This window comes from Callorhinus ursinus, unplaced genomic scaffold (genome assembly GCF_003265705.2).
Source record: "Callorhinus ursinus isolate GAN/ISIS: 27379988/994484 unplaced genomic scaffold, GSC_fseal_2.0 scaffold17, whole genome shotgun sequence".
Classification (NCBI taxonomy): domain Eukaryota; kingdom Metazoa; phylum Chordata; class Mammalia; order Carnivora; family Otariidae; genus Callorhinus; species Callorhinus ursinus.
In genome coordinates, this window is record NW_027397079.1 from 22,085,357 (window position 1) to 22,092,196 (window position 6,840).

At 36.5% G+C, this 6,840-nt stretch overlaps 1 long non-coding RNA gene across 2 annotated transcripts; it reads right to left on the reverse strand.

The window, feature by feature from the left end:
- Positions 1–515: 515 nt before the first annotated feature.
- On the reverse strand, positions 516–6,087 carry LOC141374386 (uncharacterized). 2 transcript variants are annotated; one of them, XR_012381214.1, is made up of 3 exons: positions 5,728–6,087; positions 5,516–5,594; positions 516–943 (listed from the first exon to the last, which is right to left on the reverse strand). It is a non-coding gene; the product is annotated as an uncharacterized lncRNA (long non-coding RNA). The 2 variants fall into 2 exon arrangements; XR_012381215.1 differs by lacking the exon at positions 516–943 and adding an exon at positions 1,860–1,943.
- Between the last annotated feature and the right edge of the window lie 753 nt (positions 6,088–6,840).

Genomic DNA, 6,840 nt, shown 5'->3' on the forward strand with positions numbered 1-6,840 from the left:
CCAGGATTTCTCCAATGTTTCCTATTGCAACCTTGCAACTTTAAGTTCCATTAACTACAATATTATCATCATAGTTCAATAATGAATGGGCAGCAGATCTTTTCAGTGGAATAGACTGAACACAGCAGTAATTAGCATTGGAATGCAGGCATGTGAGAGTCATTTATATTTAAAAATATGATTTAGTAGTTCATTGATTGTTTAAAGCAGGGTAAACATCACTCTGAAACAGATGAATAATATGAAGTGAATAAAGCATCACCTCTCAGTTGATTTCATAATCCGATTTAGCTTATCTTTTCTTGTAGAGTGAACTCATGGGGAGAAACAGATATTTGTTTTACTATACCATCTTTTTTTTTTTTTTTAAAGATTTTATTTGTGAGAAAGAGAGGGAGAGCACAGAGGGAGCATGAGAGGGAGAAGCAGGCTCCCTGCTGAGCAGAGAGCCCACATGGGACAAGATCCCAAGACCCTGAGATCATGACCTGAGCCGAAGGCAGACACTTAACTGACTAGCCACTCCGGTGCTGAAATATGCCTTCTTCTTGCATGTTCAGTTCAAACACAAAAAGAAGCTAGACCGACACATATGATAAGTGGGTAATTCTCAGAGTTCCCTTCACCAAAAGAAACTCTTCTGATAAAGTTTCTGCATCAAGGATGAGTCACTCATTCAATTCTTTCTCAATTACTTTCTTGGCAAGACAAGTATGTTTTTGCATGCAAAAACTGGTGTTGTATTTAATTATCTCTGCAGATACAATACATCAATACAATTTTAATTAAGTTCTTCATGTATCTTAGAAGTAATCTGTTCAGATGACTCTTGGAATTTTTAGGTAACAAAGATACCTCCAGGCAATGCTTCAAATTTCTTTTTCTTTCTTTCTTCTTCTCTTCAAACAGAACACTGTAGTTCTTTTGATGATGCACAGTGATTCTATTTTATACAAAAATAGCATATATTAATCATATCCCTACATACCTATAACAATGTTGTCTATATTTAAGAACTCCTTTTTTGTTTTTGTAATAAAATAATAAATTCCAATTAAAAATTCAACATTAGAATTATTCTTTTTTTTAAAGATTTTATTTATTTATTTGAGAGAGAGAATGAGAGAGAGAGAGAGCATGAGAGGGGAGAGGCTCAGAGGGAGAAGCAGACTCCCCGCCGAGCAGGGAGCCCGATGCGGTACTCGATCCCAGGACTCCAGGATCATGACCTGAGCTGAAGGCAGTCGCTTAACCAACTGAGCCAGCCAGGCGCCCCTAACATTAGAATTATTCTAATTCACCCATACTCTTGATCATATTTATTTCTGTAATGTGTGTGCAAATCTACTAGTATTTTAGGCATGATTTGCAAAGAACATGGTAAAATAACTGGAAAATAACTCAGAATCGTGATTTTGCCATTTTAGGATAATATTATAATATACTGAGTTAACTCCTTATATATTCATAATATCAAGATAAATAGTATGTTAAAAGACTTTAGAAACTATCAAGCACAATTCAAATACAAGGTAAAATGACTAACTTTTATATTAAGCTCAGTATTCTTACTAAAACCTATACGTTTTTATGCAGAAAAATGGTAAAATCTTGCGCAGATAGCTAGAAGAATAGTAGAATCTTTAGAAAATAAAGACCTAAGTTTTGATTTCATTTCTGAGATAAGCTGAAAGAAGATAAGTATTGCATTTTGCTAAGAATAGGTAAAGTCCCCAAATATACGACTTCTTGAAAAATGAATTGCTCAAAACAATCATTAAGGTAATGCGATTTTCATTAAAAAATACATTTGTAGGTATCTTTGTTAATATACACATTAATTGCATTTATTTTTGGTTGTTCATTTTCAAAGAGAAGAATTATTGCCAATATCACTGCTTTTAGGGAGAAAAGGAGAATCTGTTTTGGTCCCTTAAAATATCCTAGAAAAAATAAAAGCTTTTATTAGTATCAGTACAGCATGAAAATTAAACTAATGTCAAAGAAATGATCACTTCAGTAACAAAGTGACAATTTAAGCTCATTTATTTCACAAGATGATCAATATCTTATAAGCTATCATATCTTTACTACTAACATTATGTCATTCTTATTGAGGTCTCAGCTGAATTCATATTTCTATTTCTTAGATTTCACTTGCTTTCCAAAAAGCTACAACTAACCTAATCTTTTCACCTATTCTGACCTCATCTTTCAAAATACACATGAACACTGCTAATCTCATCCCCCATTGATAAAAACTCCTGCTTTCACTTCCCATAAAATATAGTGAATGGAAAGCTCTAGCCTGGGAGAACTGATTAGAAAACTTAAGTACATGTATCAGATTGCTGTTCCCTTCTTGATCTACCACTGTGATCTTGATGAAATTTACTAAACATGCCTAGAAGATGAGAAAAAAAGATGATTGTCTTATGTGCTAGAATTCTATATTCTGGTCCTAGCCTAGTTCACTTAACCCAAACCAAATATACCATTAACACAACTTTGTCTTAGCCATGTACCAAGCACACCCACATTCTCTACATTATGGTGGGAGTGGAGGTATTTGTGTACAGATCAGGGGCTCGGGGGGAGGAGGGGAATTGAAATAGAAAGCAATAGTGGTCATAGTTGAATTTAAATATAGCTTAGTTTTCGAAAGTGTACAAACATATGACCATGTGAAAACATTGCTAGGATCTCTCCAGGAACTTGAAATAGGCCTGTTTGAGAGAAACATAAAGTAACTGCATGGTAAACGTTCTTCTGTCAACTATAGAATTAAAATTAATAGTTTTAAAAACAAAGCTACTTCATATTGAAATCCCCCATGCCAACATGGTAACAGAATTTCTCATAGGACCTCTGTAGGTAGAGTTCAAGATTATTTGAGATTCTATCTGTAATTAGTTCAATCTACTTGTTATATTATTAGTAGTTATGCATTAATGCCAATAATATTAGTGCTGTTAATGCCATTACTATAACACTACAGTAATATAATATTATTAATATTAATGTGCTAATAATATTAGTACTACAAGTGCTATTCTCACAGAGGCATTCCTTTCAAAAAGAATAGTTCTGGAATAAACTATGCTACCAAACTGCAAGTATTTTCTCCTGTGAATCAGAATTAACAGGTATTTTCTTTTACAAGTCTTAAACATCCTGACTGTAGGAGTTCAGAGAGGTGTTTTCCAGACCTTCATCCTCAATACTATATGAGCTGCAATATTATCTCCAAAATAAAATTATGGGACAATGTGTTTAAATGGGCACATACTACAGGCTGAATTCCCCCATAAAAGTGAAATGGTTGTATGGGAAGTATTATAGCATACTAGAAAAATTGCAGACTTTGGAACCAGGGAAACACTAATTCAAATTCTACTGTGAATTAGAAAGTTTCTGTATACTAGCTATAAGTAGTTGCTCTTGACAAAATAAAGAAACTAATGCCAACTTACAGCTTTATTGGGAGGGCGAGCTAAAAAGGTAATGCGTGTAAAGACCTAGCTCAATGCCACAGAATAGATGGAAAATAAATGTAACTTCCCTTTGCTGTTTTCACATTAGCAGATAAAACTACTCAACATTATCTTTCTAATCCAGAAATAATTTAAATGTATGGTTCCTGAAGATTTTATTTCAGTCAGTCTTTAATGATTTATTCTTTCATTAATTTGAAAAAAGCAATAATACAAAACACTATGCTGTTTTAAAGTAAAGTAAACAAAATCGCAGATATCAAAAGGAAAACATTCTTCTGATGTACTGTGAATTAAGTTGTTACCAAGCAGTAGTGAGTTTGCATTCAGAAAATAACATTTTGGAAAACTCAAAGCTAATCCTTAGGAAGGAAAATCAGTGATATATTGTATACATAGTTACTTCAGTTATCATTCATATGAGACAGGAAACCATGTGGGAGAAGTAAAGTAAACACTAGTTCAATAGCTCAAATCTTAGAAATAAAATGTGTTGATGGAAATGAGACCTATGGGAGCTAATGAAACACCAGAACACATTTATTGTGGAAAACTCTAGAAAAGAAATAGAATTGAATATTATACTTGTAACATCAAAATGTAATTTTCAAAGTAGTCAGCAAATCACATACTTGAATTTTGTCCTGAAATTTTGACAAAAACACTAATCAGAACACAAAATTCTCAGAAAAAATTTCACAGTCCGTATCAGTATATAGACCACTCTTCTGAAAATGGGAGATCACAGATAAACCCAAGTGAACATATTAGCAGATTCTTTAACTTCATCAATTCTGATTGAGAATGATTGTTACAATTGACCTTTGAAAGTTGCCCAAGACATAGCCTCCAATACCATGTAGTTCCCCCCAAAAGTATGGAGGGGAGCATTTACTGATATCTTACAAATTTTCTTCTTTGTCTATATACAGATCAGGAAGAATGACAGGTTCATTTAGGATATTAATTGGAACCACTGCAGAACTTAAAATTTCATTGTTTTAACCAAAAAATGTTTTCTGCCTAAACATTACCACTTTCTTAGACTTCTTAACTTTTCCCTTATTTCAGTCATCAGCACTAGGAAGGAAATGACATTTTTAAATTTTTAAATTTTAAAAATAGAGCCACCCAGGGCCCGTATTTTAGAAAACTTTTAAAATGTGAGTTTGTATAGAAATAAAATATTTAAAACATGATCATCTCTTCTCCTATGTACTAGAGCTGTCCTCTAATCGATCTCCTTTTTAAAACGGGAAGGGTATGTGCTATGGTGAGCGCTGTGAGTTGTGTAAGACTGCTGAATCACAGACCTGTACCTCTGAAACAAATAATACATTATATGTTAAAAAAAAAAAAAAGTAGGAAGGGAAAAATGAAGGAGGGGAATCAGAGGGGGAGACGAACCATGAGAGACTATGGACTCAGAAACAAACTGAGCGTTCTAGAGGGGAGGGGGTGGGGGGATGGGTTAGCCCGGTGATGGGTATTAAGGAGGGCATGTACTGCATGGAGCACTGGGTGTTATACGCAATGAATTATGGAACACTACATCACAAACCAATGATATAATGTATGGTGATTAACATAACATAATAAAATAAAATTTAAAAAAGAAAATAAAGTGCTTTAGATTTAAATAATGCATAGGTTTAAGTTTAAAAAGTTCCTTAGAAATAAGGAAAATATTAAAAGGGTGTTGCATAACTAAATATCTTGGTGGAATAATACTAAAATATATTTTCTTTGAAATCAGATATTCTCATTAGTCATCAGTTTAATGAAAGGCAAGCCTTATAGCATTTCTTGTGGGCTGAGTTTCCTAACTTTACATTCGCTTTCCTTCGCTTGTTTGCTGATTGACGCGTTTGTGTGAGTTTGCATGTGAGACAAGAGAGACAAAGGGAAAGCAAGCAAAGAGGGGATATTCTGCTTTAAATTAAAGTGATTTTTCTCCTGTTCTTATTTCATTGGCCTTATGATGCTGGTAACACTTTGGTGCTTAAAAAAAATGAACTCACCATTCTGCGCTACTGGGGAGGAATCCATATGGTGTTGTCCTGGATTCCCGTGGTAACAACGTCCAGAGCCCTTGATGTCCTGCAAATGATGAAGAAGAATATCTTCAAATTCCTTGCATTTAGATTTAGACTTAGAATCCATTTATATGGTAGCTACCTTGACCTCCAAATGGAACAGTACATCTACAAAAGGGAAAAAAGATGCCATCTACGTCATACATCTGAAGAGAACCTGGGAGAAGCTTCTGCTGGGAGCTTGTGGCATTGCTGCCACTGAAAACCCAGCTGATGTCAGAGCCGTCTGCCTCAGCAATAGTGGCCAGGGAGCTGTGTTGTAGTTTGCGGCTGCACTGCGACCACTCCTATTTCTGGAACCTTCACTAACCAGATCCAGGCAGCCTCCTGGGAGCCGAGACTTCTTGTGGTTACCGGTCCCAGGGCTGACCACCAGCCTTTCACAGAGATGTTGCATGTTAACCTGCCTGTCATCGCCCTGTGTAATACAGATTCTCCTCTGCCCTGCGTAGACATTGCCACCCAGGGAAACAAGAGAGCTCACTCAGCTGCCCCAAGTGTGGGGTGCAGCCCCAGGAGTGTCTGCGCAGGCGCCCCCGCTCCAGCTCTCGCGCTCCAGCTCTCGCGAGCAGTGACGAGAGGTCACATCTACTTCTACAGACCTCCTGAAGAGATTGAGAAGAAAGAACCAGCCCCTGCTGAAAAGGCTGTGACGGAGGAGGAGCTTCAGGGTGGATGGATTGAGCCAGTTTCTGAGTTTACTGACCTGAGGCTGCTCACTGGCCTGAAGGTGGGCAGTTCCCCTCTGTGCCTCTGCGCCAGGGCCCTGCCCAACACCCTCTGCAGACGCCACTGCTGGTGCTCTGGAGGGGGAGGAACGGCCGCCGAGGAGCTTCAGCTGTTCTTCCACAGAGTCTTCAACAGAAAATGGAAATAAGGTTGGCGGAAAATAAACCGTTCCTAAAACACACACACACACCACACACACTCCAACAATATAACCCCTCTAGCAATTTTGGGTAGTCTGTATGAATTGCTACACAAATCTCTCTTTTCCAAACTCCCTGTTTATCAGGCCCACTTCTCAGTGAACTATTTTTTTTCAGGTATTAAATCATTCGGATTAGAAAAAGGTCACGCTCAACATTTGGGTTTAGAATTTTAGTCATAGCATTTATTAATACGTGAAATGATTGCCTGTATTCATTTGTATTATTGCTAGGTAGTTAGGTTTTGGCTCATCTGTCTCCCTTTTTAGAATAAAAGCTGCTTTCAGTCTTTGTCTTATCCTTGTACGTAGAAGAACACCT